This window comes from Amblyomma maculatum, chromosome 9, assembly GCF_055883805.1.
Source record: "Amblyomma maculatum isolate TAMU_Amacu chromosome 9, ASM5588380v1, whole genome shotgun sequence".
Lineage (NCBI taxonomy): Eukaryota > Metazoa > Arthropoda > Arachnida > Ixodida > Ixodidae > Amblyomma > Amblyomma maculatum.
Window position 1 is genome coordinate 40,269,497 of NC_139352.1, and position 24,241 is coordinate 40,293,737.

Consider the following 24,241-nt stretch of genomic DNA (forward strand, 5'->3'; position numbering starts at 1 on the left):
TCTTCTTCCAAGCTCGAACAAAACTGCCGCTTCATCCTCTTATGAACGCCACTGAACCTTCGCAAGGGAGCTGGCAGGTCAAAACGGGAGCTTTTTTTATAAACTGGGAAACATCACAAACGTTGGAACGTCGCTCCTAAATGGGACGCATGAATGGGTTTCGTTAAGGGAGTGAGTAGCGCCTCTTCTGAAAGCGAAGCGCGGGAAAAAAATATGAAAAGAACAAGCGGAGCTCCTCTACAAACAAAGGTGACGTGGAAACCGCGCCACGGCGCGGGAGAAAGTTTCGGCGGTGGCGCGCGCACTGGGTTCCGGCGGAGCGGAGCAGTCGGCGACCACTCGCGCGTGGGATCCCGTGCTCGCGTATGCGTCAGCTCTGGATATCGACGGCTCCGAGCGCGTGGTTTGGATAGGGGGCTGCGTGCCGAAGCCGCTGAGAGAAGCGCACGCGGTGTGCGCCGGCCAACGAAAGAGGCACGACTCGCGAAAGCCTCTCGGTGGCTTGAGAGCTAAGTGTCACAATTCTGCTCTGCGGACGCTTTCTGCTAATTGTACCCCGTGTCAAGGCATCGGACTCTGCAGTGTTGCCCGTGACATGCTTCATCTTTTCTACCGTTGGATCTTCGGTTGATCGCTGAAGTACACTGTTTCGGGGGACGCTTCATGGACTAATCCTCGCTTGGCAACCCTCAAAGGTATGGAATTATTTTTCTTTTTCATCCCTCGCATTAATGATTGCGAAGAAACGTTGCGATGCCTTTTTTTTTTCTAACTTCAGCTACAAGTGAAAATGCGCTTTATTGCATGACCTGTTTAACTTGAATAGGGCTCTAAAAGTTTTGTGTTTATAAATCTACCTGTCTCCCGGACGTAATCTCCACGTGTTTATGAATTTTCGATTTTCAACCAAGATGCTGAACGCGTGCATTCAAGTTATTGGCTTGCATCAAATGCAAATATAATATTTTTCTTTTCTGTTCAAAAGAGATTGCGAACTTCAAGACACGAATGGCACAACCAATATTACAAAAACGTAATGCCGTCACAAAATTGCTCGGCACGAAGTTTGAATTATTTCTTCCCCGAGTTTCTTCGTAAACGTCGAATGAACCAAACACAACGGCCATAAGCTGTCCAAAAAGGCAGCGTTAAGCTGCATGGGAAAAGTTTTCCCTGTGCCAACCGCACCACGACAAAGTTAAACGCGGGAGGCGAAAGCGTTGCCACGGTGACGACTTCAATGGCCGTAATTCTACTGCTGTGACGAAATAGAAAACAAATACAGTGATAAGAAGTTTATTACTGCGTCCGTTCCTCTCCTGTGGCTTTCTCCACGCGCTGCGCAAAAGCTCCATAAAAACGAAGCGTGGCATGTCAGCGACAGTTCTACATCACCGTCATAGTAGCTGTAGTTGTCAATCAGATTATTGCCTCTTCTACCCCTGACGCTGTGACGTTATATTCTTTAATTTACTTGCTATTCACTAGAGTCGTAAGAAAATTGGTGATTTAAAAATAATTAAGACGACTATGATCCACCCCAGACATTAGCATAAAGCTATTTGCGTGCTATTTCTAGGGCCACTAAGAAGGCGCAAGAACTTTCATCACTGTTGCACGCTTTTAAAACCTGTTTTTTTTTTTTTTCGTTGCCAAAAATTATTAGATGGTTCCATGAGTCTGATGTGCTAGCCAAGGGTGAGCTCAAATGTTCGGCTGAATAATTTAGCTTCTTGCGGCCTCAGGCGAAGTGTTCGCGTTTTGTTGACGCTAAGCAATAAACATTATGCTAGCACTCCCATTTAGGTAGCCTGTACCTGGCTAGCAGAACAATTAGCAGTTAACTCGACAGCTTGAAGAATATTCTTGTAGCTGCGACTGCACATAGTTAGTTATACTACACATAACAAATTTCACGCAAAACAAAAATGGTTAAGAAACGGATGTTCCAATCTGTAGTTTAAGAGCTACTTTTGCTATACTTTCACTGCTAGTGTTTTATACCAACCTCCACTACTTTTCTTTACCATTCAGTAAGCTACATTGGTGTGCTCCAAAGACCTTCAAACGCATCAAGCATTGGTTCGCAGAGCTTTTCTTGCGACCGTTAGTGCCCTGATAGTTAATGTCTGACTCTCGTGGAGTAGAAATTTATCGGAAGGAAGTTCATATTGGAGCATAACTTTGCAGTTAAAACAAAACTTTAAAAGTGCACGCATTCTGGCGTTTACTGACTTAGATTTAATAAAAAATATCCATCCGAATAATGTGGTTGTGGTCCTAAAGCGGTTCAGGCTTGGAGAGACGGCGTTGTCAGGGCTGAGGGAATTTCGACCACCTGGAGTTCTTTAACGTGCACTGACATTGCACTCCACCGATAAGCGGCTGCCGCGGTCGGGATTCGATCCCGCATTCTTGGGTACAGTAGTCGAGCACCCTAACCACTGCACCACTATGGTGGCGCATCCCAGTAATGTTGATCTTAATGATGCTACTTCTCGCCAGCACCGAATCAGATATGTACTTTCACCTATTCTGTTTATGGCTTGCTATATAAGGATTTCTTAATGAAATTTTTACCTCTAACTTAGAAAGCCTATAGAAACGAAGAAAAGCGACATTGATTCGAAGCTTGAATCCTGGTCTTGAAAATCAGAATAATATAGTCTATTCGGCATGCTATCAGGCCGCTAGCTTTCAAGATGTTCACCGAAAGTTAGTTTTTTTTCAAGAGTCCGCCAGATGCTACCAATCTGAGTGTTCCTTCCTGCGCTGCAAGAGACAGGCTGAAACCTGATCCCCCTTCTATATCAAGATGAATTGCTATAAAACGAAATGAGGAACAAATCTGTGGCTGACAATATTGATTGCTTCCGGCGATCGGCACAAAAGAATATACAAGGAGTTGCATTTGATTCTTGGAACCGTGAGATGGAACGATGCCAGGTTCTATCGCATCGTTGAGCGCCGATGGCGTCTCGTTGTTCGGGGCCGAATAGCCAACACCTGCCCCACCAAAACGAATTTGCACCGAGCAGCGCCTCGGCTTGTGTTGTATGGCTGGTCCTGTTTTGGGGTTTCAGTACGGCTTTTCCATCAAATGCGAGAAGGCATAATAAAATACGCTAGACGAGCACCCTCTACGGAATCATTTTTCTCGACGATTGTGACTTCAGTAACATGTGTGCCAATTTTTACAATGGCATTGTTATTAGGTTACATTCATGATGATGACATCAGCTAAATGTGATTCACTTGAAAGTATTTATTGTTATCGCTTGCTACGCATTGTGAGGTGAAGAAAAGATGCGCGGGAAATATTGTTCCGCCGACAATTTATTATTCCTGATTTCAAAAACAGTGCTACTAATATAAACGCTGATATTTCAAAACCGATTCGGTAGATTGCGAGTCTGGTACCACGTTGCTGTCTCCTATCACAAAATATGCACTGTACCTACCTCAGAGACTTTGCGAAAACATACCCTGTTATTTTGAATTTTGCAATGAAAAACTATCAGTACCCTGCTGAACCCAAACGTAAGATCGGAACGTTTACTGTTTTCGACCGAGATTATGCGTTTACGGCATGGAAGATAAAAATAATTTTTGTTTTATTTTTTAAATGCTCGAAAACAGACCTGCCTTCCAATAAATAATTGTTTTCAACTTATCGAACTCTCAGTTCAATCAACTTCTCACCACTGCGTGGATCACGCATCACATAGGTTCTTTATTTTCTTTTAATCCGGCCATCCGATTACAGCCGTTGGCTAATGTGGTACACTCAGGGGCAGGTACCGGCCCTAGTTTCAGCGCAACGCCATCTAGAATCTCAAAGCGGCACAAGAAAGCACTGCAGATGCTAAAGGTGTACAACTCGCATGGATTATAAGGAATAACAGCGCAAAACCTCGCAACGACCATTACGTCCCGGACGAATTGCAATTATAAAAAAAAAATTTCAAATTGATGGGCGCTGAATCCGGATGTGACGAATTGAACGAATCTTGTAGACTCTTCACAGGAACGCAGAGAGTATCAATGCCGAATTTAAGAAGCTATAACAAAGTTCGAATAAATAAAGTTACAAGTTAAGAATTGCAGCTTGCAGGGTGAGTTTGTGCATGATACCCAGAACTGCGGCGTAACGTAAACGAACACGGAGAGAGAACACAACACTGGCGCACACTGCCAACTGCAATAGAAAACGAAACCCGAACTTCCTCTTTCACCCAGGCATAACTTCCTCCTCTACTCCCAAGTACATCACACTCGCACACCTCTTCTTTCCCAAGGAGATATGTCTGGCAAGAAATAATTGTTAGCAACCCTCACTTCAAGGTAGCGACCAAGCAACAAATACAAGACCAAGTCTACCACTCACATCGTCCAAGCAAAATAGTCACAACTTCCGCCGTAGAGACACAAACTAAAACAACAACGATACATCTGCATCTGCAACGAATCAAGTTCACGTTCGCTCCCAATACATATAAACGGCGAGTCCACTTTGTTCAGCGATTGAAAGAATGGTTGCCTTGGTGTCTTTTTTACCGTTAAAACTCACAAACCGGACTTGCTGTAAATGTTAGGAGAAAGCAATACGAAGATTAGCGGCTGAAAAGGAGGACAGTGACAAGGATTCGTGATCAGGGTTAAACATTCGTGGAAAGTAAATTCAATGAAATTTGGATTTCTAGAGAATGACGGAAAATTGCACGATAACAATGTTACTGCTTATAGATTAGGTATATATCAGAATAAAAAACACCAGGCCTGATAGGGTACTGCCACCACCCATTCTCAAAAAGCGCGCTCCTATCATCTATCAGCGGGTATCAGGGTGCAGCGGTGGCGTAGCGGTAGAACAGGTGCAGCGGTGGCGTAGCGGTAGAACATCCGCCTCGCATGCAAGAGGACCGGGGTTCAAATCCGGGTGCCGCGCAATTCTCCACCGGATGACAAAAAAAAAAAAAAAAAATCCGCGTGTCGATGGAATTGCATATACAGGTTTGGGGTGCGACCTGATGCCGGTGAACACCTCCGGCAACGCACTCCCTCACCAGAACAGGAGTTGGCCACCCTGGTGCAGTAATTGGCCGCAACCTCCTATGATAAGCTCCATAAAACCCCGGCCCTCAGTCACCAGCGGCTGCGGAACAACTGACCACGGCGGCGGTCAGACCTGTGACGCAGCAGGGGGTGCTAAGAAAGCCTGGCTCCGCTGGACAGGCCGCCATTGGAAACTGACTCTGGCAACGTTTAATGCTAGAACCCTAGCTAATGAAGCTAGTTTAGCAGTGCTGTTAGAGGAACTAGAGGGCATGAAATGGGATGTCATAGGGCTTAGTGAGGTTAGGAGGCCGAATGAGGCATATACTGTACTGAAGGATGGGCATGTACTGTGTTATCGAGGTTTACCAGAGAGGCGACAACTAGGAGTAGGTTTCCTTGTCAATAAGTATATAGCGGGTAATATAGATGAATTCTATAGTATTAATAAGAGGGTTGCAGGCGTCGTAATTAGGCTTAATAAGCGGTATAAACTGAAGGTTGTACAGGCCTATGCACCTACATGTAGTTATGATGACCAGGCAGTTGAAAGCTTCTATGAAGATGTAGAATCGGCAATGCGAAAAGTAAAGACGCAGTATACTGTACTAATGGGCGACTTCAATGCCAAGGTAGGGAAAAAACAGGCAGGAGGCAAGGCAGTAGGTGACTATGGCATTGGTTCTAGGAATAGCAGGGGGGAGTTACTAGTTGAGTTTGCAGAGCGCAATAACTTACGAATCATGAATACCTTCTTCAGCAAACAGAAGAACCGAAAATGGTCATGGAAAAGTCCTAACGGAGAGACTAAAAATGAAATCGACTTCATAATGTGTTCAACCCCCGCCATTGTGCAGGATGTAGAGGTAATCGGGAAAGTTCGATGTAGTGACCACAGGATGGTGAGGTCCCGAATTAGCCTAAATCTGAAGAAGGAACGCAATAGATTAGTAAGAAAGAAACCCATCAACGAATTAGCGGTGAGGGGGAGGGCAGAAGAGTTCAGGATCTCGCTACAGAATAGGTATTCAGCTCTAACTGAGGATGGCGACATTACCCTAGAGGCAAGGAACAATAATTTCAGAGATATCATTACTGAGTGCGCGGTAGAAGTAGGCGGTAGGATAGTTAGAGAGGATAACGGTAAGCTGTCTAAGGAGACGAAAGATTTGATTAAGAAACGGCAGAGTATGCAAGCTTCCAATCCAACAGACCAGATCGAATTGGCCGAGATATCAAAGCTAATCAATAAGCGCAAGGTGGCCGATATAAGGAAGTATAACATGGAGAAAATTGAGCATGCTGTAAAGAACGGGGGAAGCCTTAAAGCGGTAAAGAAGAAATTGGGCATAGGCAAAAACCAGATGTATGCGATAAGGGACAAGGCGGGCAACGTCATCACTAATATGGACAAGATAGTCAAAGTAGCCGAGGAGTTTTATACAGATTTCTACAGTAGCCAAAGCAGTCAGGACCGTAATGAGATTGGCGGTAGGGAAAAACAGTCAGACGTTCCACCAGTGACGAAGGACGAGGTCAAGAAAGCACTAGAAACTATGAAAAGGGGGAAATCAGCTGGAGAGGATCAGATAACTACAGATCTGCTGAAAGACGGGGGGGATATCGTGCTAGAAAAACTGGCCACCCTGTATACGCAGTGCCTGGTGTCATCGACGGTACCGGAAGCATGGAAGAATGCAAATATTATCCTCATTCACAAGAAAGGGGACTCTAAGGACCTTAAAAATTACAGACCAATCAGCTTACTGTCTGTTACGTATAAGGTATTTACTAAGGTAATCGCTAATAGAATCAGGACAACCTTAGACTGCAATCAAGCAAAGGATCAAGCAGGGTTTCGGAAACGGTACTCTACTATCGATCATATTCATACCATCAATCAGGTGATTGAAAAATGCTCGGAATATAACCAGCCCTTATACATAGCATTCATTGATTACGAAAAAGCATTTGACTCAGTTGAAACCTCGGCGGTGATGCAGGCATTGCGAAATCAGGGGGTAGACGAGCAGTACGTGAAAGTGCTGGAAGATATATATAGTGGCTGCACAGCAACCATAGTTCTGCATAAGGAAAGTAACAAAATTCCCATAAAGAAAGGTGTTAGGCAAGGAGACACAATCTCCCCAGTACTATTCACAGCTTGTTTAGAGGAAGTATTCAGAGACTTGGAATGGGAGCAGTTAGGGATAAGGGTAGATGGAGAATACCTCAGTAATCTGCGATTTGCTGATGACATTGCCTTGCTAAGCAACTCGGGAGATGAACTGCAAATAATGATTGATGACCTAGACAGGAAAAGTAGAAAGGTAGGCTTGAAAATCAATATGCAGAAGACTAAGGTAATGTTCAACAGCCTCGGGAAGGAACAGGAGTTTACATTAGGTAGCGAAATACTGGAAGTAGTAGGCGAATATATCTACTTAGGACAGGTAGTAACCGCAGATCCGGACCATGAAAAGGAAATAACAAGAAGAATAAGATTGGGATGGAGCGCATTTGGCAAGCACTCGCAGATTATGACTAGCAGCTTACCGGTATCGCTCAAGAGGAAAGTATACAACAGTTGCATCTTGCCTGTACTCACCTACGGGGCTGAAACGTGGAGGCTAACCAAGAGAGTTCTACTTAAGTTGAGGACAACCCAGAGGGCTATGGAACGAAAAATGGTAGGGGTAACATTAAGAGATAGAAAGCGTGCAGAGTGGGTCAGAGAAATAACTCAAGTTAACGACATTCTAGTGGAAATTAAGAAGAAAAAATGGACATGGGCAGGACATGTAGTGCGAAGAGAGGATAGGAGAGGATAACCGATGGTCGCTGAGGGTAACAAACTGGATTCCAAGGGAAGGAAAGCGTAGCAGGGGGCGGCAGAAAGTTAGGTGGGCGGATGAGATAAGAAGTTCGCAGGGGTCAAGTGGATGCAGCTAGCACAGAACTGGGGTAAGTGGAGAGATATGGGAGAGGCCTTCGCCCTGCAGTGGGTATAATCAGGCTGATGATGATGATGATATCATCTATCATTCCACCCTTGGCTGTGTTGTCGAAGGATAGTGCTGAGGAGAACCGCGTCTCGCAATCAAGGCACCGTCTCGGGTCCCGCTCTGGCTTGGGCACAGCGAAGCATGAGTGTCAGGTAGAGGAGGCAACGTTTCGCAGTACCGTACACTGGCCGTACCGTACCGTACACTAGTGCCGTATTAGTAGTACTGCAAGGATGGTGCAGCGGCCACGGTATGCTCGGCATGCAGAATATTTCAGCTTTCAGATCCAATGCAGGAACCGCCTGCATGAGCAATCGTTGGAAAACTGGCTTAAGACAAACCCCTCTATGGACAGGGCGATGCAGCGGAGGATAATATCGTGCCGAAACGAGCTGGGGGAGTGAGAGGGGGGGGGGGGGGTTAAGTGCTCTGTTCTAGTTATAAAACAACACGAAAAAGGTTAGCAAGCGCTCTTTCATGCAGGCTAAGCGGAGAGGCGTCCGTATGCTGTGCGTTGTCAGTGGAAGTTAGAGCCCCGGGTGGTCGAAATTGGTCCGGAGCTCTGCCCAGTGACGTCTCTTGTAGCCTGAGCTGCTTGAGAACGTTCAATTTCTTAAACCACAAACCGCACTGACGACAAGACTGAGTTGGAATTTCGCGAAATTCAGCGATCCACTCTGCATGGCCTGCATGTTATCAATTTTTCTTTAAATTTTTGTTTGAAATCTCCATCAGCTTTGTTCTGTTTGTACACCTGCAGGGAGTAATTGGGTGAAATGTTCAGCTTCAGCTGTTTTATTATTTTACTTGAAGAGCTGATATATCACTTGTGTCAAGAAGATAAACATAGAGTGCTCTTGAATTGAATATTGAATATTGTTTATTGCACACAGAACACATTACAGAAGATGCTGAAAAGTCATCTGGATCCTTAGCCACTATGGCTAGTGGTTGATTCAATACAAAAATTATTATTCATAAAACAATTACTTCTGGAGCAATGCTACAAATAATATGTATTTAGTTTGGTACGTGAACTTCGTTGCTATGTTAGTACCTTTTTTGTGAGGACTCAAATTTAGAGGTTTATTTGAGGTTACATGGAACGCTATTTCATATTTTAGCTCCGATATTAAAGATATTGAGCGCCGCCCGTACATGTTATGAGCTATGGGTAAAATAAAATTATTATGCTATGCCTGCCTAGTGTCTCGTTTGGGAGCGATCACTACAGAAGAAGGATATAGAGTGTTTGCGCTAATTTTTCTGTGAACTAACATGGCTGTTTTGTAATTGCGAACAGTGTTGAAGGGCAATATATTAAATTCGTTAAACAACGGTTTGGACGGTGTTTCTTTGGAAGCAGATAATATTATTCTGACAGCCCTTTTCTGAAGTATGCTGACATTTGTGAGGTATGATGCAAATGTGAAACCCCAGGATTCAATACAGTATGTTAAGTGATTATGAAAAACGGTGAAATATATCATTCGTAATGTGTGCTTGTTAAAATGTGTTTGTGCTTTAATTAGTGCATAACAACCAGTGGTGAACTTTTGGCACTGCTCTTCTATTCAGATGCCTAGTCTAGGTTTTCATCAAGAGTTACTCCTAAAGTATTTTTGGCTTCTAACCCTTTCAATGGGTATTCCATCGAGATGGAGGTGGCATGTTACTGGGGTTGTCTTCTGACGTGAGGCAAAAACATTATTTTGTTTTTTACATTCAGTGCTAGGTGCTTGCTTTGAAATTGAGATAATTTTTCACTTCCCTAATGTTCTATTATATCATCGCACACTTGTTGAAGACACGTTATGTTTTCCACGTACAAATAAGATTCGAGGCTTTTTAGTTCTGCCTCAATAAATCAGCTCAAAGTGACGGCAGTTGTTAACGCATGTCCTGCTGCAGCAGTAGGGCAGCATTTAACTACCAAGGGGAGACTAGCGAATGTTCGTTTACCTATTACAGTCACCGTCGGTTCGCCTCCGTGTTCTCATTTGGTTCGGCGCACTGTTCTCGGTGGAGAGCCCCCAACAGCCCCTAAACCATTCCATCCTTAGCATTATTTTGGCAGCCGTCCTTTTCCATTGCTGCTTTTCAAGCCAACGTTATCAGCTTGATACTCGATTGAACCGAAAACTACACGCGAACAAGACTTCGGCATAGACACAAGAAAACAAACCTTCCACTCCTGATCCCTTGGTCACTTATGTCAATCAGCCTTAACTTATTAATGCGTTAAGCCGAATATCTACATCATATTTTTTTTCCTTCGTCAGGCGCAGCCCTAGAACTAGCGTGTTCGCACTGCTGAGGGCACATTGTTTGGGCGTCTGCGCAACAGAAATACATTCTTAGATTTTAAAATGAATAGAGAGAATTTACTTTATCTCCTGCTAATATTAGTGGAAAAAGGTTGGACAGTGACATTTTCACAGTGCATGTGAAAATTAATGTGAAAATTTGTTTTGACAAACGCGTAGCAACTGTCGCACATCTGAGTTAAAAATTGAAAGGCGCCTTGTGGAAAGAGAGGAAGGTACCACGAAAAAGAAGAAAGAGATACCATAGCGGAGTCGTGCGGAGTGATTTCAACTACCTGGAGATTTGTAGCGTCCACTTACAACGCACAACGCAGAAGCACCTTTGCTTTACATCTACATCGAAACGCTGGGCTGGGAAGGGATTAAACAAAATGCTGAAATTGGCAGAGAACTAGAAATGAGCAGAAAGGCTTACCACAGACTGTGTGTGTCCAGAGTGGAAGCAGCTATTATCAGCTGGAGAAAGCGGGCCATGGTGCGGGTCGATGGCTATGAAGCAAGCGTGCGTCTGTCGGCGCACAAAAGGGTATTTCTTGAGCTGCTGCCTTTTTCACCACATAAAGAAAAAATAAATTGTCCAGGCGCGCTGACTGGCGCCAACTCGGTAGCAAACGCATGTCGCTGAACTCTAGTGAAGCGAAGCTAGGGGGATGGCTGCTGTTCTAGTGCAAATTAGTTTATTTTTCTCGGGACCTTAGCGGAAAAGGCCTGAAGCTATTAACATAATTCAGCGGGTACTTAGGCTGGGCCTCAAAGCTATAACGCGTTGCGTTAATGGGTCCCTTTAGCGGCCTGACGTCCTTTTTTCATACAACTTCATTGATACTGCTTTAACATTTTTATCTTTAATTTTATTTGTTGTTCTTTTTCTGCGGAACACGAGGCCTCTCTTTGACCAATCGAGGAAAGTACCTCGATGGTGTTTCAGAACCACGGCCCCAGGGTTGCAGATTTGAGTTCCATCTAATTGCGCCAATTTTCCTTTCAGCAGAAACAATTTGCATTCTTATACATGTTGTAATGATATTTACGTCATGATGCGTCGTGATAATTACAGTTTAGCAGCTTTTTATTTAATTTTATTTACATGCATGTGACATCACGAACTTATCGACCGTTTCAAAGTTCTTCGGTGGAATGCCTATTACGCCATGTTTCCCAGCGGACGGGATTCTTAACGTCGTCAGAAAAATACGGCTGTCGCTGTACGTTACATGTGCAGGGATTGTGGACAGCGTAGACGTTTTTATTTAAGTGCTCTTCGGCTTGCGCCCGGCCATGGAAACAATTGTGTAGAAATCCCACATAGTGCACTCTAGAAAATCTACCAAAGGGTACCGGCGAACCAACACAAGCAATTGGGATAGCTCAATTTCGCAATTTCCGCAGCAGGCGTAACAATTTTACTCTTTTACGCTGCTATCTTAGCCGATAGTTATTACATTTCTCTCAGGTACCTTCATCATCGTTTTTGTCACGTATTGAGGAGGAGGACAAAACATCCTGATTTATTTAGTCAGCGGGGGGACACTCTGTCCAGGGTCCCGTTGACCGTGGTGCAGTAACAGCGCAGCCACGTATGCATGTTCGCCGCTGTTACCAGAAAGTCTCCTTCCTTGAGTGAAACCTCGGCTGAGACCTTGGGTTACCTCTTAAGACTTCTGGAACAGATTCTTTTTAAGATTTAAATTGCGACTGTCTCATTTAAGCTTCATAACATTAATTTTCATTACCCAGAACTGCGGCTCAACATATTACGGAGAAAGAAACACAGCACAGGCGCACACTACCGGTTGTAACACAAAACGGAACCCGTTCTTCCTACGTCACACCCAAGCACAACATCCTCCTCTACTTTTAAGTACATCACACTCGCACACCTCTTCTTTTCCAAGCAGACATCTCTGACCAGCAACCATCTTGTTTGGACGATGTGAGGGGCGGACTTGGTTTTGTATTCGTTGCTTGGACGCTAACTTGCGTGTGAGTGTTGCTAGCAATTATTGCTAGCCAGACATATCTGCTTGGGAAAGATGTCCGAGTGTGATGTACTTGTGAGTAGAGAAGGAAGTTGTGCCTAAGTGTGAGAGAGGAAGTTCGGGTTCCGTTTTCTATTGCAGTTTGTAGTGTGCGCCTGCGTTGTGCTTCTCACTCCGTGTTTGTCTACATTGCGCCGCAGTTCTGTGTATTATGCACCAACTCGTTCAACAACCTGTTATTCTGAGATACCTTTACTGGGGTTCAAATCTTATATCTTCTAGAAGATGTATCTGAAAGCCGAGAGAAAACATTGTAGTGTTTTTTAACTGCTACCTATTTCTAACCATACATAACTCAAAAATGCCCTAAATAACCGTTTTGACATTTTTTTGTGATTTACCACCTAAAGCGACACATGATTTATAATGGACGCACTGGAAAGCTTGGAAATACCCCAGAGTGCCTCGGGATCTGTAACGTACGCCAACAGCGCACAGTGCGCGCGGGCGTTTTGGCTATACTTCCACAGCGAGATACGACCTCAGCGGCAGAGGTCGAACGTGCGACCTTGGGGAGCAGCATAATCCAACACCAGAACAAATGGGCTGCCGCGACGGATTTATTTTCAAGTTTAAAAAAATATCATCAATCCGTTTATGACACGACAGATAGGGCGACCACGTTCCCCTAGCAATTTATGCACCCTTGCTGTTAATCGTGTGCCACCAGAAAACAGCTGAGGCGGGCTGATTCCTTCATGTTGATGCAATATTTATTTAGCAACAATAACATAGTGGAAGAACGGAGCCAATGCAGACACTTGCGCTGACTATCAGCAAAATTGTTTACTGCGACAGAAAATGCAGTATTATGAAGGAAACCATAGCGAATAAAAAAAAATATTGATTTGACAAGCGGGGAATAACCGTGGCTTCAGAGATTAGGAAATGCGTGTTATTGCAGGACCATGGGGCTTTGGCTGATACATGTGCCAGTGGCATTGTATATGTTTTATGCTTTAGACAAAGGTGTTGAGGTGTTCCGTCTTGCTCAGAAACGCCTCACGATCCTCGTACTCACTTTGATGTATTACTGCGTTTCTTGGGCGTGACATGTTTTCAATATCTGTGGCGTGCTCGCGTATTCGGCCACTGATACAGTGTCCCGTCTTGGCGATATTAGGTCGACAACGCGAAGTAATAGTGTTGACGACACCACAGGAAGATATGACCAAACTAGGCAGGGGGGGGGGGGGGGGGCTACTTTTTACAAAGGCATTCGCTCTTTTTCGTTTTTATTTATCTCTTTATTTCTTTCTTTCTTCATTTCTTTCGCAACTGACTCGCCATTTGCTTACATAAACGCACCCTGCGTATGCCTGGCAAAAATAAAGTACATCAATCCTGCTTGATCCACAATATTGATTATAAAACAAACATGCATTCTGTATCCAAATAACATAGATAGCGTTTTTATGCACTGATTGGTCTGCACTGGCACGCAGCTTCTCCCGGCGTTCTCAGACTAAATGCTCTGCTACGTTTAACAGCATTTTCAGGAAGCACGCCAGGGGTTCAACCTTTTCACTCGTGGGCATAATATATGTTTCAAATGCATGCACGCAAGAGCTGGGTGGTGCGGCTAAAATCCATATGTTGGCGATTCCAGGTTTAATGAAGCTGAAATAACCGAAGTGACGTGCTGGAAGTCTCTTCCAGGAGAACAGTAAATATCCCCAACACATATGCCCATCGCCAACCACAAGTTCCAAATTTGAATGTCTTAGCTATAGTGCTAGTATCAAACTCTGCAATCAATATTGGGTCGTTCACTTTCAAGCAGAACGCATCAAAAATCAGAGAAACGGTTTTCTGAGCGTTGCCGTCGAGGTAGAGAAGGAAAACGTCATCGATGCACTGCATGCCTTTAAGAACTTCGTCCAGATTGGTTAGAATACTGCAGTCATAACAGTCCAGAATTGCGTAATTTAGTACAGGAGTGTCCAAAACGCACTCGTTGTCCCTTGCTTTGGTTCATTTTTGCACAAATGGGCCTCACCTTCTTTGCTATAGTGAGAAGCGTACAGCGGCTGCCACTGTTCTGGAAAACAAGACTTCTAAGTTAAATATTAGATTTAAAGACACCCCAAACTTAGGCAGCTCCGAAACTGCGTGCCTGCATCTGATCGTGATATTGTTTGGAGATGAGGAAAAGGCATAAAGTGCATTGAAATTGAACCTTTCACGTACTGGCTGCCAAGAATCACGTATAATTACTGCAGATACAAGCATATTCTAATGGTATATATGAGAGCCAAAGCATCCACGAGTATCGTACATATTGGAGCTGCTTAACGAGTGACAGGCAACAAAGCCTAATTCAGAACTTTACGACGGGAGCGGGGTTGACGATGTTGAATACTTCGCAAACTAAGCTTTTTCCTGAATGCTCCTGCTTCGTTGACGTTGAGGCGAGCGAGGTGAATCCAGTAGCCTACCGAGGAATATAAACCGGACCACTACAATTATTAACTGTGCTCTGAAGAAACATTTGAGTCTCTCACTCCCCCTCTTATAGTTGCTTTCTATACTTTAAACAAGAATAAACCCATAAGGGAGTAAAAATTAAGTAGCAAGTCAACTAGCGCACTCCCTTGTTGGGCACAGCATTTCCTCTCAGCTCTCGTGTATATTTTCACCACTAAAATTTTAAATATCCATTTTTTGCAACGAGAACTCATTTTCTCTTCACAACTTGTGAAACTGAAGCAATTACCAAGATATTAACCGGTATTTTATTGTCCTCTCACTGCTCATCTCAAGCGCTTGTTGCAGCCTTTAGAGACTCCTGCCTTTGCTAATTGCATACAATAAGTATGGTTTGGAGAGGGAACATGCATTTACTGGCGGTGGTGTAGCATTCCGTAGATTTAGTGGGGAACATCTTCCCCATATCTTGCAGAGAATGCTGTGGCACTATAAGGGAGGGCGCCAAAGGACATGCTACTCCTTTTTTACTTCCTTATGGATTTACTCTTTGTCCATAACCTGCAAACAGGAGCACAAATTAGGTTGCGAATTTTATTAGAAAGTATTTCTTTTCACGCCTCGCTACAATGAAAAAGTGACGCAACTAGAAAGCGATATCTCGTCGCATTTGTCCGGAAGCTCTCACTGAAAGAGAACTGCGCGTCAGTTTGCCGACTAAGCAAAACGGTGACTCACGTTGCGTAAACGCCGCACACTACTCCCATATCCGCAGACCTCCCAGACCGCCCGACCATACGCCTGGAAACGGACGGTTCGTTCGTTCTTCTCACCCAAGCACATATGTTCATAACAGACTGTTTGCGTTCGTGCGCTGACGTCTGCTGTCGAGCCTGAATACCAGAAAATATAGTCAGCATTCCGCGGTAGGCAGAATGCATAGCTTACATTCTGCGCGCAAGCATATGCGGGGAGCATATCAAAGTCCGTTGCAGCGAGCGACGTGGCTGCGACGTGTTTATGTCATGCTACAATCCTGCTTCTCTTGTAGCAGAGATTTGTTCCTAACTTGGGTGTATATGCTTACAAATGTAAACACAGCAAATTGTTGTGCATGTGAAGCACACCGTCACGTTGTACTTTAATCGTATGTCCCAGCCTGCACTGCGTAAAGGAACTCTTGGTACGCAACGACTGCGGGCTGCATTCTGGCAGCTGAGCTAAAGCACAAGAAAATAGGAAGATGTACTTTTAGACTAAATATGAAAATCATGCAAGTCAGCGTATTGTTTTTCTTGTGAAGGCTTTCTGAGAGCGATGGGAAATCGATTTAATCTAAATAAAAGTTTTTCTGACGTGACTCTCTGTCGGCGAGAAAGTTTGCGTCGCATTGGATTAGGAGCGTTGTACTTTTCGTGATAAGCTTTCCGACGCCTGAATGGGGTAAATGTACGCTCGAGCTGGCGCCGTGTCTCCAAGGCAGGCTTCATCGAACACACTTTTACTGCAGAACCAAAGCATCCGGTACACGGACAGAGAAGAATGCCAAATTGTCTTCCACGTCAGACTACAAAATAAAAAACGAGAAGGGCACTGCTAGTCGATTGCTCTATTTTTCGCGTCTGCTTTCATGGCGAAGAACTTTTTACCAATGCTCAAACTGGCCCTTTCTCAGGGACATTAATTCATTTATTGTCTCGGTCCTCGCACAGTGCTCATGTCAGAAGCGTACAACACTGACGGACGACAAGAAAAGTGCCGCCCCTTCCCCTACCCGCCCCTTTTTTTGAAAGTTGCCCCTAAACTTAATCCTTTTCTCTTCGAAAAGAGCAGTCCATCTGATAAAGTGGCCCCTTGAGCACTGGCCGCTTCACTAGCGTATCGCTGAAGCAGACGCACAGGCGAGACTTTTACTGCCTCGTTTGTTTCAGCCTGACAGCTTTCCCTGCAGATGACGTCACAGTTGCTCAGCCTCGAATATTTTGAGTAACAGATGAAGTTTCCTTCACTGCAGAGCACAAAGACAAGGCTTGGTATAAACCTAACGCACTAAATCGAGTACATGTCTCTTTTTCCAGCCTTCTTCGAAAGCAGCTGACCGTTGAACCCAAGGAGTGACGCCATAAATTCTGACCGTTCACTGCACTATCCACGAAGATAAATATTACGTCTGGAACATTTGACATCAAAACACACAGTTTTGTTGCGACAATATGCATATAATTCACCGCTCATCCACATGACAAAAAGTAACAATTCGTCATCCATTACAGCAACGTTTTTAATCTCTGCGGGATTCACTGCGCAAAAAAGTTGGAAGAAATGAAAGATAATTTAAGCAATTTATTCTAGTATAGATACACTGAGTTTAATATGACAAGCACTGCAACGTATCAAAAAGAAATAAAATCACTTTACCACGCTACGCAACCATATATCTTCTGTAATTAGGTGTTTAGCAAGCGTCGTTTCAAGTGTCGTCCAAGCACGTCATGGCATCCAAGAGTAGGCTACGTGTACGCCATTTTTGCTCAACAAAGAATCCCACGTCCGGCGTTTGGCGTAAAAAGTATATTCACGTTCCGCGGTGAGTAAGCAAGTCGGAATATTAGACTTCCTTCAAAAGCGAGAATAGAGCCAAGTATATGTTCATTGAATATATGCGCAAAGGGGCAAATAATTATTGATTCGTATGGCATCTAAATAACTCAAACATTCAGGAATTGTGAAAATATTAGCGCAAACTTCCCACCAAAAACAGTTATTTTTTTATGGGCCCACAAGCATTTAGTACAATGTGAGCAAAGCTGTTTTTTCTTTTAATAGCAGGTCAGTAACACTTTATACAGAGGGTTAATAAATTCATTATCACGTTTGTTCCTAATTGTAAGGCTTTGATTACAATATATAAATGTATCGATTCAAACATAGAGGCATAAATATTGTTACAGGCTACTGCAAGAACTTGAATAAAATTCCCCTCTCCGGAGTTTCTCGTTCTTTTTGCCGTGCTGTGGGTAGTTTTCCATCGTGCGATCCGAACGATTTTGCCTACTTTCGACTCCTTTTTTCGTCGAGATGAAGATATACATTCGCTAAGCTTTCAAAAAATTAGTTCTTTTATTCATGGTGTGTACTAACAGACTAATGCTCCTAATCTTGCTAACAGACTCATGCTCCTAATCTTGCTAACAGTTTTGCCAATACTTACCTCAACAAAACACTTTTTTTTTTCTGGCGTTTTTCTGCCACAATGGTATACATATTCGAAACGAATTTTGTTTCCTGTCGACATGATAACAGTTATAGTTCGTCACTGCCGCGCTAAGGCGTTTGCGTTCCCGCAAAGTGTTATTATATACCGGATTATTTCCTGTATTGTTTCCGTTCTTATGCGGTACACTTCCTGGACAGTGGTGCGCAAACTAGCTGTTTTTACTGACATTGAGTTTTTGATGACTGGCTATTGCAAACGTTAATTTGGTGTTCACAAAAAAAGTTCATTTCTGCTAAGCACTTTGTAGTCGTTCTTTCCGGCTTAGAATACTTGCATCTTCCCTCTTTTATCAAGTTTTATTTACGTGTGACATTTTCTTGTATAACAGGTGAACACGCATTGTCCAAATTATTCGCATTACGTTCAGATTGCATAGCGCACCCCTAATCAAACGCCAGCCATGACAGAGAGGCGATTCTTTTCGAAAGCACCAATTAGGCAATCGTTTCCAGTTATGACATTACGAAAGTCCAGCACACGGGAAACACTGTAGAGCTACGTCACGCATTAACACAATGCCTGCGTCCGTCCAACCTGGCACGCCCTAACGCAGAAAGTCGAAAGGTGAACTCAGCCTATAGCGTACACCGCCGAAAGAGTCCTCGTTGGAAAGGTTTAGGTTGTTAAAGATTGTCGGTGACGTCTACGAGCCACGTTGATGTGTGGGGGGAACTGCCCCTGAAATCGTTCTCGAATCAACCACGCGTGTCATTGCAGCGACAGGTTTGGTTCACATTTCCCAGCTGTGATGGCAGTACTGTCGCAAAGTTGGGTTACCGAAGCGTGTACCAAATCTGTCAAGCTGGCATCGCATAAGCCTAACAAATATTACCTCTAACTGGTTGCCAGTTGCTTCATTGGAGCTGAACCCTGCTGTCGGTGACACTTCTGATTCCCTGCGAGGCATATAGACACGACATCAATACCGACTGGTGAAGTACGTTATGGTCACCAAATTTTATTGAGAATTCGTATTCTCAGCACGTGAATGCTGAGTGCATTCTTGCGATAAGTGGTATCCTTAGCGTTTTTATTTTAAGGAGGTTACTCACAGGCATACATGTTTTACCGCCTAACCGATCCTTCAGTTTCAGACGTTTTGTAACACAACCAGCCCTGAAAATGTCATTTTGGGGCCCGTGATTTTATACTTCCGTTAGAGTGGTAAATCTAAAAGAAAGTGTCGGGTTAGTCATGGGTTCAAAAAAGTGACACTCATTCTTTTCCGGGCTTCCAGCTGCAATCCACAGTAATAGTTCTAAATGTGTATGCGTTAATTCTAACTCAACGTTTTTGCACATAGCAGGACGCTGGTATGCCAGAGTAGGTTTGAGTCATCCCGGAAACCTGCTTCTGGACACGTATACCGAAGCTAAACATCCTTTGTTTATATGAAACATTTTATTCCTCTGGTGACCATGACAGAATCATAGTCACCATTGAAGTTGTAAAGAAAGCAACAGCAAAAAGGAAATTCGCTTATAAAGATTAGAAGAATCTCGAGCCAGTTCCAAACGATTATCCCTGTTTACTAACGTCTAAGGAAACGTTTCGAAGGTCAAAACATGCTACCCGAAATTTTGCTTGCATTTACCATTCCGCGATTGTACATGACAATCTTACGACCCATTCCACACACAGAATGTATTGTATCGAATTCCTGCTCAACCTAACGTTCAGTGCACTTCAATGCACCTTATTTCCACCAGGCCCATCAGTATTAGCTGATCCAAATGTCTGCAGGCAGCAAGTCTTGAGCTTAAATTCCCGCAAAGCTGCCGTAAGTCTCGATGCCGCCTGTCCTTATCTTCTCTGAAAGTGTTCATTATGAGGCTTATAGGTACTGCGCGTGCTGGCTTTATAACCCTTTATATGAGCTAGCTGGGTCAACTCTGTCTTACCGTACAAAAACTATCTCCGGTTTCCAGCGCGTCGCCACTAATTTTGTGGCGGCTGGAAGTCGACGCCATCGCTGCAAACGGAGATAAAGCAAGTTGGACGCAAGCCTAGACTCCGTGCACTAGCGAAGGAAAGCCAAGTGCCCCCCGCTATTCTCGGCCGAGGATTATTGGACTTTATCGCTAGGCCACAGCGACACATTGGAAGCGGCGGCCGACGTGGGTCTGCAGTAAAGCGTCATAATTCGTGCCGACCCCCCTCCGTGCCCCACTTTCCGCAGTGGCGGACCATTAAGCGCCCGATTACGCCCACCCGGTGCTAACTCAACAAAAGCAGCAGGAGCGTTGTAGCGATGCCGAAAACAGAGGTTTAGTAGAAAGAGCTTCCTGGGACTGTTCCTACCGCAGATCACATTACAGGACGATGTGAAAAATCGATTTCAATTTTTTCTCCTCCATGCTGCGTGGAAACCAAAACATTTTCAAGTGCACCCAATCAGTCTCCAAATGGCTTGTTGAATTTTTGTGGCGTAGCGCTACACTACGCGGGTCAGAGCAGAGTTTCGCTTGATGCGCCGCCCGTTATGCGCATGCGCTAACAGCGTCTTTCTTCAAACACGTTGGTGCTTCCTCTTCTTCGGCTACACTGCCTCCCTTCGAAAAGAAACATCGTCCCGATGCTAAACCCAAACTGAATTAAGAACTACGCAGAAATACACAGAATCTCGAAACGTCTGGCTTGCAGATGATCAATGTAGTGAGGAGAAACAAAGAAGGGTTCTCTGTGATCACTGGCAATCTGGCAATGCTTTAGGCTACGTGTATCCAGGCATAGCAGAGATAAACGCTGCCAATTTATTTCAAACGTTTTCTTGTTTTTGCTACATTGTTTGCAAAACGGCAAATTCATCCATGCTTTTATGTAACTTGCAGATCCCAATGTAGAGTCTTTGTTTAGAGAGCAGCGTCGAGTATTAAATATGCAAATGTACTATATACATATACGCCCAAATAAGTGAACGACTCTTTGGTGTTATACATGCATCGTTGATTACCTGTAGACTCCCAGCTGCTGTCTCACTGTAAATTAAAACGTTAGCGTATCTCCGGTACTGCCGGACGTACGCGCATTAGATTTATTATCTGTCGAGGAATGAAATGAAAGGTTTCAGGCAAGCGGGGCATTTTATAATCCATTCATACGTTTTCTTGAGATAAAAGCGAAAGTACAGCTTACAAACTTCAGTTATGAAGTATAATAACTAGCATATATTTAGAGTCTAGGAAGACGACTACAACTAGCACTTTAGTACGCTACGCGGCACTCTTCATGTGAAGCATAACATTAGCTAAGAAAAGGTGAAAGGTCAAAGCCGAACAGCAAAACATAACAACAAAGAGAACACGACATGAGGTTCACTAAGAACTGCCCCTTATTAATTTTGTTTAACAACTGATTTTTATTATTTTGTTAGTTAACCATTTAGCCATTATCCCTCGGTATCCACCACTTGTATTCCATCACGACGACCGGGTGTACATTCTTCATGTTACCGCCCCTCACATTCACTTTCTCCCTTCAATTTTTACATTCTTCTGCGCACCCTAATAAAAGATTAGCGTCTGTTAGGCTCGTGTCGTGTTCTATTTCATGAGGCGCTTTCCCTTTTAGCTATTGTTTGACCTTTGACATAAACCAACTAAATCATATCCAGAACGTGTAAGGAAGGCAACCATATTATTTGGGGGTCGGTAAGTTGGTTAACTAACGTGATAAATTTTAACCTTATCGTTAGCTGGCAAATTGCAATTAGATATTTGTGGCCGGCTGTTAGTAGCTGCAATATGTTTTCTTGTCCTTTTAATTTCAAAAGCGTGATTACCCTCGAAATCTTTGCAATCAACAGACGGAACAGAAAGGGCAGAGCTACAGAGGTTAATGAAAAGACATCAATCATCCAACCTGAGTAAACTATGTATAGAATCATCCATACTTTAAATGATGGAGGCAGTCAAAAGGTGGTAAAGAGGAAACTAGACCTAGGCAAATGTCGGATGTATTCGCTAATAGAAAACGGTGGAATATGGTTATATGAATGTGATATTTATTCCGGTCATGGTTTCACTTCACAGATTTATACAGTAACCAACGTAATCAGAGAAATAATGAGACGGAGCAAATGAGAACCTACCAAATTATCTTGTTAGCACGCCAGAGTATGCATGCCATTACGATAGCAATGATCATACACAGCATGGACATCTATATTACGCACCTAGTGCAGGTAGTGACTTGCGTCTGTCGCAAAATATCTGAATGATTCATATTGTCCAGCGCGAATCTTAAAAATCTCTTATTGGCTGAGAAAGATTTGTAGTATTGTGACATTAGTCACTTCGTCGTCTAACAAGCACTTGGCCAGATCACGTGATCATGTGATGTCATCAGTCTCTCGCAGCAGGCACAGGACCGGATGAATTGGTGAGCTATAGGTTCAGCGAAAGCCCGCCGGGCGAGGGAAATTCAGCATATTTGAAGCAAACAGCACTAGCCGAGGTAATAGAGAAAAACAATAAAACCACAAAAAAAAACACTGAGAGTTTAATAGGACGCGGGGAAATCTGACCGAGATGTACGTGCGTTCTGTATGCAATATTTTTGCTTCAGAAAGAACGGCCCAGCTCGGTCCATCTATTGTGAACGAGGCACCCATAGCGATGCTGAAACGTCATTTTTTTATGTTTTCTGTGTTTTTCTCTCCCTCTGTTATCTCAGCGAGTGTTGTTTTCTTTAAATATATGAGAGAGGACTTCGGCCTGCAGTTGTTGCAGAAAGACTGGCTTTTGAGGTGGTGATGACGGAAACTTTGAGGCATGCTGAGCATTCGTGGGTAAAAGTAATGTCGCCTTCATACTCTGCCTGGAAGATATCGTCCGGTTTCATGCTGCAATTCTTTCGAGAGCCTCAATCACATAGGAAGGAGGAAAGTGAAGGGAAGACACTAAGTGCAAATGAAGCATAAGAAGCGAGAAAGATAAAAAAAGAAAAGAGGGGCGCAAACTCGTGGTAGAAATAAATAGCGCAGGAATCAATAAACAGAGTAGAAATGAACGTGTATGCAAGGTGAAACAAAAATACCAACAAAACTAACTGTGAGAAGAGAAAAACAGAGTTAAAGTGGAGTGCTTACTGCCGGACTGTCGCTGTTGGATCGAATGGGGCAAGAAGAAGGCACTCGCCTGCGCTACCCGGTGTGTGTGTCCTCCTCTTATCGGTCGTTGCTGTCACCAGGCCGCGTGGTTGTGCGGCAGCGAACAAAGCAACCTTGTACTAACGTGCACTCTTCCCCTTCAGAGGCACGCGGGCTTTGCAAGTGATCCGCACTGGCGCTTTTCAGGCCTAGTTATTTGTGCCCCGAACCTCTATCCTCGGCTTTGTTGGGAGGAGTTGCGACAGCGGCATCACTTCGGGATTTAGTGTAAGCCCTCTGCAGACAAGTGGATAATACTCCATTGCATAAAGTTGCCGACATTATTGTGTTTTGTTTTATTTTTATATTCTCTGACAACATGAAGCGTGTTCAGAGCATTCTTATCAGCGGTCAGTAACTTAGTTCCCAGCTAAGCGTACGAACCATCAAAACGTTATCGTATGCCGTATTTTGCGGACTCAGTATTCATCCGACGTGTAGACCGCGAAGCCAAATTTCGACTCTGAACAAAGAGCTCTTCCTTAGATAGTTTTCACTCAATTTATACTCCTCAAGGCCGTCTTCGGGTTGAAGGTAGTTCTCTCGATTGTGCACAAATGGTATACAATAGGGAGCGCATCAAATTGGGTCAGTTAATTATCAACGAATACAAACATTGCCGCTTTGGAAGATACCATGCGTTTCCATTTTTTTTTCCACAGAAAACAATAAAACTATATTATCATGCTCCGTACTTCGTACGCGGAATAAAAGAGCCTTAGTCTCTGTACTAATATTTTCCTGACTTGTCGCAACTACATCAAAAGGTCGGATTTTAACAATTCAACTGTTAATATTCCTACCCATACACAAAACGCTGGTGATTTTCCCCATAATTACCTAAGCGAGGAACTCGTAATTGAATAACTGCAGACTACAGAAGCAAAGAGAGCCCCCAAAATGGCACTTGTGACACATGAGCAGGCACAATATGACCATTTACAGGGGATGGTGGGAGCTTA

At 43.8% G+C, this 24,241-nt stretch overlaps 1 protein-coding gene across 1 annotated transcript in view; it reads left to right on the forward strand.

Annotated features, from left to right (window-relative positions):
• The first annotated feature begins 337 nt into the window (after positions 1 to 337).
• Positions 338 to 24,241, forward strand: part of LOC146178901 (putative protein kinase C delta type homolog) — a 425,884-nt gene continuing 401,980 nt past the window's right edge. Inside the window, exon 1 of the mRNA XM_084578644.1 lies at positions 338 to 695. The gene's annotated coding sequence lies outside the window, so the exon portion shown is untranslated. The remainder of the gene's footprint in view (positions 696 to 24,241) is intronic.